The sequence below is a fragment of the Typopeltis vanoorti genome, chromosome 3, assembly GCF_054136105.1.
Source record: "Typopeltis vanoorti isolate ZY-2024b chromosome 3, IOZ_Tvanoo_1.0, whole genome shotgun sequence".
NCBI classification, from domain to species: Eukaryota; Metazoa; Arthropoda; class Arachnida; order Uropygi; family Thelyphonidae; genus Typopeltis; species Typopeltis vanoorti.
Window position 1 is genome coordinate 30,062,195 of NC_143551.1, and position 13,031 is coordinate 30,075,225.

The window sequence follows — 13,031 nt, forward strand, 5'->3', positions numbered from 1 at the left end:
ATCAATAAAGGATGTCTATAAGATTCTATGGCAACAAATGCCATTCTTGCACAGAGTACATTTTAGCTCAGAAAGCGATCTAGGGGTAACTGTCGACGTGAAATGCGACGCACAGAGACATCGTCCCTACAAATGCACACGCATGTTCGATTGGACTTAATCCTGGTACTGGACACGGCAGTCGTTACAGTTTTCAGAACAACCTATTGAGCTCTATGGACGGTGGCATCGTCATGAATGAAAAGAAAATCAGAATCAACTGCCCTTCTAGAGACATAGGATTGGAGATTCTGTTGTCGAGACTTTTGCCCAGTTATTGTATCCTTATTCACAAACATGATGAGCAGTACTGCCATTGATGATTATTCCGTCCTAGACGACAACACTGACTCTACCGTAAGTGTCCCTTTTCTGACAATGGAAGGATGGTACTGCATTCCTCTTTCTCTCCGGATCAAACAAGCCTAGAATCCGATTGTAGACTAAAAAGGGACTCATCAGACAGCAAAATTATATCAAATTTATCAGATAATGCGATAAATTACTAATGGGATACAAAACCACTGGCTTCCTTGCGTAGATCCACTTCAAAGTGCCTTCTAAAGCAAAGTCTGGTTGGAAATGTTTTCATTTGTGGCAGCGGCAACCTCAAGAGGCTGTTAGTGATCGGAGATTTTAAGGTTGTGTCTTGTTGTTAGACCGAGATAGCAAACAGTTCTTGTTGACATAGCCTTCGGGTGACCAACGACACCATCTCGGAGGATCGCCTAACCGATGAAGACGACTTGTCAACCAGAAGGAGATGTGACAAATCAAAAACAAGAATGAAATGTTCTCGAAACTCATGTTTTATCGGTCGGACGACTTTGCATTGTACGGTGGGTGGACCTGTTTGTTTTCGGAGACACTGGTGAAAATAAATATTTGAAAAATATTTTTCTCTTTTAATCTTGTTCAGCAGTATAGCTCAGCATACATTATAACAGAAGCTAAAGTCAACTTTCTGTCTGTTAGAAGATATCTTTTCCAATCGTTTATTTATCAGCGATAAATAAACAACTCAGAGAGCAGTTTAATAAAGATCAGCTGCCAGCGTTACTCATTAGTTTCCAAACAGTTTGCTTTTATCGACTTTCAATATTTTTAGCTCGCTGATAGTAAACTTCAGAAATTTTTTTATTTTTTATTTTATTTTATTTTATTTTGTTGTTGTTTTATACTTCAGTGCTTCCTAATTGTAAGTATAAGTAATTTTTCAAATTATTCATAATTTCATAACTTCATTATTTCTACTTATCATTTTGTTCACTCAGACATACTACATAAAAGAGAAACAAATAAAAATGATTACAACCAAAAATGATTGATTTTACACTGTAATTTTAATTTAATCAAGTAGATCTATTTTTTCTTGATTTTAAATCTGCAAAAGCTTTTATTCTTTCCCTAATGTCTATTTTCTGAGCAACAGCATTTTCAATAGATAACAAGGCTAAAGAATTTAATCCCTCACTCCCATTATCGATCTCAAATATGTTATGATTAGTTTTCATTTGCTCAAACTTCTTTCAGCTGTTGCTGCCGTTATAGGAATTGTCAGCAAAATTCTCAATACGTATTTCGAAATATATTCTGCAAATTGCTTGCTTTTAAAAATCGTCAAGTTTTTAACGGCGAATTTATGTTTTCCGGAAGTAAACTGTTTAGAGATTTAATTTCTTCAAAGAGTTCGTTCCCGTCAATGTCACTACAGTTTTATATAAGAACCATTGACCTTTGACAGAAAAAAAAAAGATAATTTTAATTTAGATAACTGTACTAGCGTTTGTATTTGCTTTTATTTATATTTGTTTATGTTTATTACAAGCAGAGAATAGTTCAATGTTAATAGTTTTCATTTCTTTCCTTTTTCCTTATTTATACTTTTGTGGATTAAGGTACAGTGTTCGTTTTTTACACTTTATTCTATTTTTGCTTTATTATTGCGAATACATTCGCAACAGGTTATACTAGTACATATATAAATATAACAAGTATATAGACAGCAAGACAGCATTCTTAAATATGTGACTGATTAGTATTTGCTAAAGTATGAAAGAAAGAAAGTATATGAATATTTTTGGAAGGAGCGCAGGCTCTAAGTCCCGGGCTTAGTTTTGGAGTCCACTACGTTTGGCTCCCCGGGCGATTGTCTGGTCAGCCTACCCATTGATCCGGCACTAACCTGTAACTATAAGCACCTATTCTATTATAATCACAGATCGATATAACATTTTTAATATTAACACAAAAAGCTTATTAACAGAACCTCATAATTGCTCAAACTCTCTTGTAAACTCAGTTGCAACTTGAATACCAATGCTTTTTTTTTAACTATCTCTTCAGAATCATTCGACCTAGTTCATGTTTGCAAATACTACAACTGAACATTGAAGCTAGTCGAAATGCAGTGTCATCACTCTCAAACACAAGGCGAGTTCTTTTGCATGTCGGATGATGAATAGAATAAACGAATTTATTTTTTTAAAAAAATTGATTTCTGAAATATTTGCTAAATTACAATAATCATCTTTAGTGACATTCCAACTTGTAATTTTTACAAAATTCAGCACAAGTGCTGCATATGTGATTCATTTTCTACATTGCATTTCAATTAAAATGTTGAAAATGAATCACATATGCAGCACAAGTGCTGAATATTGTAAATATAGATGCACATTATTTTTCGTGCATCTATATTTACAACATGTGTTCTTCTAATATTAACAATGAAGAGTACACGGAATTTTTGAATAATAGATAATAATAATAGGATAATGGCTCAGATAAATTACATATATATGGTTATTACAGACATTTTTTTCCTGTTTACACATTACGTAAAAAACAATTTTTCTATTTTCATCGTACACAGTATTTACATATTTACAATTAATGCATATTACACTTGATGCTCTGTACATTCTACTATACGCAGTTTAATGTACATTATTTCTTATATTACACTTGATGCTCTGTACATTCTACTATACGCAGTTTAATGTACATTATTTCTTTTAAATATTTTTTTGGTTCATACACCGTACTGACGTGTTTTGTTACATAATTTACAGTCTTTGATTATGAAATTATGTCTGGATGAGTGAGGCTTATTAATCCCACCTACTTCAAAGCTTGGGTTAGCTTTTATGAAGAAAGTAGGATTAGCATTCCTTATTTATGTTGTTGTTATTATTTATGCATGGGATGTAGGCATTAGATGCTGGTGATTTGTGATGTGTATATTAGTGTTAATGGTGTATTAACTTTGTCGGTATATTTTCCAGAGTTCATGTTTTAATGTTCTGTTGTTGTCTATGTGTTTTAAATTACTTGGTAGGTTGTTGAGTAGCGTGGGTATCTGATGTGATCTCATCAAAGAACCATATGAGTTGTTGAAGGGTGTAGGGATGTAGAGAGTTGTTATGGGTGGTGTTTTACGATATTTATTTTGGTTGTTTCGATAGGTGATGTTGCAGTAATTCCTTAGTAACATTATGTAGTATTTCAGATTTTTAATGCTCAGGATTCTCTGTATCGCCATGTGCTGGTCGGATATTAGCTGCTGTGTATAAGGTGTCTCCAAATCACTTCTGACACAATTTTCCTATGATATATTTCTAATTTTGTTAGGTGGCTGTTTGATGTGTTTGCATAGACTGTCATACTGCATCTGAGTAGGGATTCACAGATACCGTGGATATAGGAGGTTTTTTTTATGTTAGATGGAATAATATCAGTAGTAGTAGTGTAGTCACTGCTGACTAGATCAAGATCAAGATAAGATAAGGAATCGTGACGTGATTGGTTGCTCATTTGATTACGCCATTGTTTGTGTGACGTCATGGGCTTGAAATGTTTGGAATTTCCCTGGGGGCATATGTGTCAATGGCTTCAGTTCTTGTGTTTTGGTTCGCGTATGGAATTATGGGTGATGTTAGAGATAAGGATTCGTGTTGTGATTGGTGGGGCACTTCTGACCAGATCAAGATAAGATAAGGAATCGTGACGTGGTTGTGTGTTGTTTTCAGATGTAGATAAGTGACATCATTTGTTAGTTGTAAATAAGTGATGTTGTTGTTTTGAATGGAAAAGGGAGATATATTAGTGGATAAGGAATCGTGTCCTGATTGGTGGGACACTTCTGACCAGATCAAGATCAAGGAAATGTGACTTGGATGTGTATTATTATGAGTTGTAGATAAGTAAATGATTTGCGTATGACATTATGGGTGATGGATAGTGATAAGATAAATTTGGAATGTTTGGAATTTCGCTTGGGTCCCTCTTCTGTCTGGGACATCACGTGGTGTGTTGGGTTCGCGTAAAACATTGTGGATGATATTTAGAGATAACCAATCGTAACGTTATGTGTTTGGAAATTTCTAGGGAACATATGTCTCTCTGTGATATCACATGGTGTTTTGGTTTGCCTATGGAATTCTGGGCGATGTTTTTGAGATAAGATATCTTGGAATTTTCCCAGGGTGACACACATCCATCATTGTCGTCATGTTTTGGGGTATTTCTTTCCTGTTAAAGGGTGGGAATTCTTAGAGTAGAGTCGTGATGGCGGCAGTGATTAGGCTTTTTTGAATAATTTAATTATATGCTGGTGTCCCTCAAACACACACTTTTTTTCCATAGCTCATACATATTTTATTCTTTATTCATATTTGAATTCATATTCTTTATTCATATTTGAATTCATATTTTATTCTTTATTCATATTTGAATTCATATTCTTTATTCATATTTGAATTCATATTTTATTCTTTATTCATATTTGAATTCATATTCTTTATTCATATTTGAATTCATATTTTATTCTTTATTCATATTTTAATTCATATTTTATTCTTTATTCATATTTGAATTCATATTTTATTCATAATTCATCCGAATATTTTGATTTGTCTAAATTTAAGATCTTAAAGTTCAATAAATAAATAAATAAAATAAACAAATTTTGTGTGAATTCACTGTGATTTCTAAAGTGATCTTACTTAAATATGCATAACACATCAACGAAACCGTTTGTTCATTTAAGTTTACACAATTTATTTCACAAATATTATTTACAATGTAATATGCAGAAATAGGAATTTACAGATATCACCATTGCATATGTTGTTTTTCATGTCGTAACATTTTTTGATGAGACATGGGTGATTTTGATACTGCTTCCCATATGAGAATAGACAGTTCAAAATACATAAGTATAAATAGTACTGCTATCATCACAAACATCTGCCACCTTTGCGATGGTTCTTGATTTTCACCTGCAAAGAAAAAAACTTATTGTTAGTGATGGAAAAGTTAGCAGATTACTATACTCCTAATACAGTAGTTAGTTTTGGAAGTATCAAAGCTTTACAGAAACATACAAATTTGCCACTTAAAACCGTGAAAAGTTGGTTAGCAACACTGCCTACTTATGTGAGACATAAACACATTAGAAGAAAGTTTAAACGCAATTAAATCAAAGTCCCGACACTTTTACACACTTTTCAATGTGATTTGGCAGATATGTCATTCCATGCAAAATAGAATGGGAGCGTGTGTTTCCTTCTTTTATGCATTGATTGTTTTTCTCGATTTGTGTGAGTTCGAACACTGATGAAGAAATCAGCAGATGCTGTTGTTAATGCTTTCGAGTCTATTTTTAAAGAAGACGTGTCATGTTACATAAACACTGATCAAGGAAAAGAGTTTTGCAACAAGAAAGTTCGTGCATTGTTTAAGAACCATAATATTCATTTCTACATGACCAGGAGCGAAATGAAAGCACCCATTGCAGAAAGATTTATCAGAACATTGAAAACAAAGATCACAAAAATTTTAGTATACGTCAATCCACAAATGGATGACATATACTAAAAGTAAAAGTTATACGAAAGTTTTGCCGACCCTTGAACATACTTATAAACTTACACCACGCCGCACTTTCGGTATGGCTCCATCGGAAGTTAACCTTCACAACGAGGATCGTGTTTGGAAATATTTGTACGAAACCCAAGAGGACACTACCAAACCAAACTTTCAAGTACGTAATAGTGTGGTTTTAAGTGATGATACTCACAAATTTAGAAAAGGGTATTGGGGTAACTGGACACGAGAATTGTTCACTATTGCTCAGGTTATTAATAGAAACCCTGTAGTATATAGAGTTCGCAGTCGGGACGAGAGATAGTGGAGGGAACTTTCTATGAACGTCAACTGCAAAAGGCTGTTACACCCAATGAACTTCCAGAAGACGTGTATCTAATCGAACAAGTACTTAAACACCGCAAACAGAAAGGAAACCTTCAGTATTTTGTTAAGTGGCTCAGTTATCCCTCATCGTATAATTCTTGGGTTCGTAGCGAAGATGTTTTACTTAACCCTTCCCAGTAATGCCAGTATGAAAATGTTTCCTACAAACACGCAAACGAAATTTCAAGTGGAATTACCACACGAGATCAGACTTAAAGGTAAATGGGAAGTTGCTCTTGCCGAAATTCATCTTCCGGGAGAATTTAATAACATCGATTCCGGTTACGATGAGTTTCATATGATACGTGGAGTTGGAGGAGGAGGAGTCAACACTATTGACAACAACAACATTACAGGAAATAAAGTTTTCGAAAAGTCTGAAGAAGGATTTTACAAAGTGTACAAGATTACCTATGGTAGTTACAATTCACCCTCTGAACTTCTTCAAGCAGTGAGTGATGTGAGTTCTGTGATTACTGGAAAAAAGAACCCAAACAACACCATTTCTCTGACAGGCCCAAAAGATTACAACCTATTGTTTCCCAAGGAGGCCTCGAGTTTGGGCCTTCTACTGGGTTTTAATCAGATTGGAGTTAAACTTAAAGGTACAATCACAGGGAAATATCCAGTTGATATAAAGAGGGGTGTAGCCGCATATTTTGTTTATTCTGATTGAATCCAAAAATAGATAGTTGGTGATACATGTGCATCATTGTTACGAGTTGTTCAGTGCAGCACCAAGTGCTCCTTCGTTTTTTTTCAACCTTATTATTATCCGTTACGAAAACAAACATTTCAGTCAATTAGCATTGAAATTCTTTCTGACAGCGGCAAGTTGTTCCACTTTCGTGGCGGCAAGACAATAGTTAAACTACACTTCCGACAAGTGAAGGATGACTGATTATCTGAGATATTACACAGTGCAGGCAGGTGGGTCTCAAATGTTTACGGGGCCCCCAATACAGCGCGGGTACGGATTAGGTAGCATTTTCAGAAGTGCCTTCTCCTTTCTAAGTCCACTTTTAAAACCTGCAGCTCAATTTGTCGGTCGCCTTAAAAGCCGGTCAGCGTATGATAGGAGATGTATTGGAAGGAGTACCTGTACGTCGAGCCTTTATAGACAGAGCATCACAAACTGGGAAAACCATTGCTGAAAAGGCTCAGAGCCGATTACTTCAGAGAGGTCAAGGAAGCAAGAAGAAAAAACGAATACTAAAAAGCGCAAGCGAGATGACATCTTTTGCTGATGATATGATGTCAGAGTTAGATCTTTTTTCCCACCCTCGTGTCAACATGTGTGTGGAAAGAAGTTCTTATGTCCCCTACCAACCAATATCCAGTACTGACAATGCAGGTCCTGTGGAATTTTGCATACCGGGTATATCTGTAGAATACTTGGATTTGGGAAAATCATACCTACGCGTTCGCGTGCGCATCAGTGATGCGCACACGAATGATGGTAAACCTATCGAAGATTCTTCAGTTGGTGTCCTAAACAATTTTTTCCATTCCCTGTTCAGTCAAATTGACTTTTTTCTCCAAGATAAACTAGTGAAAGTGGCATCAGACACGTATCCTTATATGCTGACATCATGCATCAAAACCGGTACTTGATCAACAACGTTTCTGTTCGTGTTCGTATGGTTCAGAGTTCTCCCGAATTTTGTTTACTGACTGCAAATGCTGATGCTAAGGCTAAAGTGCAAATTGAAGAGGCTACGCTTTTTGTCCGCAAAGTCAAAATAAACCCAAAGATTCAACTGGCTCACCTGTCTGTGTTAGATAAGTCAAACATGGTATATCCTATCAATCGACTGCAAGTGTATTATTTTTCGATTCCCAAGGGTATGTCAGATGCCACACAAGACAATCTGTATCTAGGTGGAATATCATCTAGGTTAATTATTGTACTGGTCGCTAGTGATGGATTTAATGGCACTTTCACCAGAAATCCATTTAATTTTCATCATTTCAATCTGAATTTTCTTGTGGTGACAGTTGACGGTATTCAGTAACCCTCGCAACTTTTTACTCCGAACTTCAAAGAAAGGCATTACAGCAGATGTTACATGTCACTGTTCACATCACTAGGCAAATGGAACAGAGACTGTGGTAATGACATTTCTTATGAGGAATACGTAAAGGGAAATGTTCTCTATTGATTTGACTTATCGCCAGATCAAAATGCAGTCCCCCCCCCATGTCAGCCTGTTAAGAAGAGAAAGTGTGCGACTCGAAGTTAAATTTCCTCAACCTTTTCCTGAAAACATCACAGTGATTCTTTATGCAGAATTTGAGTGTACGTTATCCATAACAAAGGATCGTTCTGTGTTACTGGACTATGAACACTGAACAATTAGTAAGCATATTAGAGTTAGAACCCACCACAAGAAAAGTGGGTTTAGGAGTTTGTGCTCGTGATGAATTGCCATAAAATCCGATCAGACAACAACAGTCGATGTTCGTCGTGAACACAGGTCGGACCTGGTTGCCAGGACAACATTGGCAAGCTATCTATATTAAAGACAAAAACGGTGATTTTTTCGATAGCTTCGGTCGTCCTCCCGAAAGCGATATTGTTAACTTTCTGAATATCAACACTAATATATGGCATTATAATAGTGTACCTGTACAAGCTAATGATTCTGTCGCGTGTGGTTTGCACTGTGTATATTTTTTAATATTGAGATGTCGTGATCTTTCTATGCAAAATATTATTAGCAAATGTTATCCTAAGGATTTGTGGCTAAATGATATTGTAGTCACTTATGCTGCTACAGATCATTTACTGAAAATAAAAAAATAATTAAAAAAAAAATGTTTTTTTCACTTCACTTACCATTTTTTGCACACCAATTTCTTATTCCCACGCAACTTTCAGGGAGATAAAAAGACGAACTTAGTACTCGTCCTTCGAGCTCTCCTGCAGGCATGTAGTGGACTGGAAGCATTTTCCTCACTGGAACTGGCTGATGTTGATGGTTGACGGGAATGGTTCTGGGTATTTGGTTTGTTCAGGGTAGGTTCTGGATGTGACAGTCTATGTTCCTGTTGCTCTCCTTCTGTGTGAGCCAATTGGTTTTTCAAACCTAAATACTTCTGCAAAACAACTAAATATGGTTTTAGTTTTTCATCTGGATTTTGATTTCTCATTTTTAAAATGGCACTCATCTCATCATCTAGTGACTACAGTTCACGCTCCTCTGGTGATTGGAGAAGCGTAAACTTTTTAAACATACGATTCAATTTCTAATAAGTGAACTCAATAAAGGAACAATGATGCTGCCTAATAATGGGAACAGTGCCCCCCCCCCGTGCTGTAAAACCAGTTTTCTTCTAGTAATGAAGGGAAGCGATTTGTTGCGTAGTGCTCTTGTAATTCTTTTTTCCTTTGTAGGCGTGACTTTTGGTTATGAAGTTGTGAAGGTTATGAAGTGGAATATTTCCAGATAAAACATTTTGCAGATTTTACAGAGTGTGGTGATTTGGCTGGAGGTGCAGTGTTTTAAAGCATCATTTGCTTGTTTGGGAGAGGAATGAGATAAGTACTTGAGATATTCATAGCGTTTGAGTCTATCAGCCATTCAGGGATAAACACTGTATTGGGTTCTTCTCCTGGCAAAATCCGAGACTTAAGCGTAAAATATCAGGTGTTTCCTGTCTAAAGTATAAAACTAAATATGAGTGGGTCCCGTGTTGCATCTTTATAAAGCTGAACTAATATGTTCGTTTGTCCTGGAAATACTTGGGAAGCTAAATGAGCAAACTATAGAGTCTTGGGGATTTTTAAAAGCAATAACATAATGGCTATTGAGAGATATTGTCTGAAAATGTGTTCCTTTACAGAATAAATTTTGTGTCAGTAGAATGACACTGAGGTTACGGTGATGTGAAGCTTTTATGAATACATCAGCTATTTCCGTGCTGTCCTTAGCCTGGTGAACCAAATCATCGATTATGAACCAAATTTCTCACATTTGAATTAAATTCGGGTAACTTCAAACCATTCACGAATTCTATGTTGGTAATTTTTTTAAAATTTATCCTGATTTTCACTGTAATAGTAAACGATTCGCTCCAGTGCTGGTTTGATTAGTTGATTACAATGTTCTATGACAACACGAATGTTGTTTTTCCTAACTGAGTAGCTCCAGAAATAATGCATGTAAATGGAGGTATGAACATAGCGAAAATGATAACATAATTAGCCTGATTATTTTTATATAATCAGAGATCATGTAAAAACATATAGATACTGGTTTTTAATATCAAAAAAAATCCCCATCAAGATTTTTTTTTATCACAGTCACCATATAATCATACCAAGACGAATTTTTCTTTTTAAATTCTAAGAAAAAAAAAAGCTATTGTGGAATAATAGTAACAATAACAGTGATGTGAAAACTGCACAAGAAAAGGGCGACACTGCATATTATCGTGTTGGGAAACAATCATGGATTTTTACCTACCAGGTAGAATGTTGTTTAGTTTTCTGTCCAATAGATGGCATCTTTTGCTTATGAGGTATGTAAGTGTAAGGAATTATCCTTTAAAATACCCATAGGGAAAAGTGCACGTGTCTGTTGACACTATGTGCACTTTGCAAAAGTGTATCCAAATCTTTTTGTTACGGAGGTCGATTTGAGTTGACAGCTCCATTTGTCTCCATGGACAGAAAATCGTACAGGAATTTGAATGATTTGTGGCTCACCCCATACTACTGCTATCATAGATTCCAGATTAATATCAGTGGCTGCGCGAGAATTTAAAGTAAAGCCTTTGCATTTGGTCACAATCTTACCCCCCCCCGCGTTCCGTAGGAATAAGATTTGGGGCCTGTGGTAACAAACTGGACTATAAAGTCACCATCGAGTTCATCGGCTAGCTCCCCTAGGTTTACTCACCAGTGGACGATGAGCAATCGCCCGGGTTTTCACTGAAAATGACAGAATCGGTATCTGTGTATAAAAGCCATCTTTGCAAAGGTTCCATGACATCATATAACTTTATCCTACCATAGGCAGCTACAAATAAGGAGATGGCAGCATTCCCTTTCCTGTTTTCAGGCTCGGTGCCTTCAATAGGAGAGTAGGCAACCATCATCTGTTCTTCTGAAAGTAACCTGGCATCTTTGATAATTTTACTCTTATCTAAAAATAGATCTATGAGGGCTTCATAAGAGGAAATCACCTGCGTCTGAGTTCTTAACATTCTCATACCAAGCCGTCCCAATAGGAAATTCAAACAAAGCTTAGCAAGTGAACGTTTACCAGGATTTTTACTAATGTTTTCACTATTTAACATAACACCTTCCCTTAGCAAAAACTCATCCAGATAAAACTGTCGGTTTTAACCTTCAGGCCATCCAGATGCTTGCTGTTTCAGCTTCAGAAAGGTATCAATGTAGTGAGAAAAGACGTTTTCTTCACCTTCAAATTTTTGAGAAAAATGCCACACCTCGTAAAATTCTAAAACTTTATAACCACGAGCACGTGCTAAATCTAATTCTGGAGTGCACCAAAAACCTGTAAAATATCGGTCCATATGAGAGCATAATGGGGCCATTTCGGAAGCACACTTTCCACACAGGGGGGATGATTAATTTTTCGTTCACTGTGATGGGCAAAACCGGTAAAAAGAGATCGGTAGGTGCTTCCACTTTTGAGTTATTCTCGAAATTTTCGAGAATAACTTCGGGATGCTCCATAGGAAATACCTGGTATTTCATTACCCATGGGTAAAGGCTACCAAAGTCCAAATAGCGAATAACTTCCCCTTCTGACTGAGTTTTGTGATACATTTTGTAGCAGTCAGTTCTGACACCATGCAGAGCACTACGAGGTAAAATAGGATCTGGAATATTAAGAGCAGCAATAAAGTTTTTCAAGGCTGTGCTTTCAGAAATTTCTGTATTAAATTGGCATTCCCAAATTGAGATCACATCGAATCCTTTGGTACGAAAATAGTTTTCGCAATCCTTTGTTTGCTCAAAAAGGGAAATCATGTCTTTGTTTCTGTATGCTTGGAATGTACTTGGTCTGTAACATTTTTGGCATCCATGATGGAAGCAGCCGTAGAATTCATATATAAAGCTTCCACACTTCCCATCGACAAAATAAGGTCCGATGCGGACTTCTCCCCCACAGAACGTGCATGTTGTATGGTTATGTTGTTCTGTTGTTCTTGCCATTTGAGCCAAGCTAAAGCCTTTCGACTTTGCACGTTTGCCCCTAAGTAACTCCGAGCAGGAAGTATGGCCAAAGTGTTAGGTTTCAAAACATTTGGGAGAAATACTCTCAAACATACTCCTGCAATTGTAATGTCATGGAGAAAGGGAACAATCTGGGTGAGCTGTATGAAGAGAGTGTGAAAAGTGTTGCAACTGTCATGCAAAACACGCACATCTTCTTTTGTATAAGCTAAAAGTTCCACTTTCAGACAGTATACAGTGTCTAGCCAATTTTCATACCAAGTCTCGAACTCTTTACAAGTTCCTTTGTTCATAAATTCCAGCTGGAAATATGATTTTGGGGGGATGACACCACGATAATCCAGAGAATCGGATGTGTGAAACTTATGAGAAAAGAAACCCTTACGAACTTCTGGGAGATCGAACATGCTGGTAGTTACTTAAACCCACACTAATGTAGGAAAAACTATCAAGAAATATGATGTTTAAAGGGTCATAATAGATAGCAAGTATCTCTGATCCGTCAAACACTACACGGGGTTGTAAA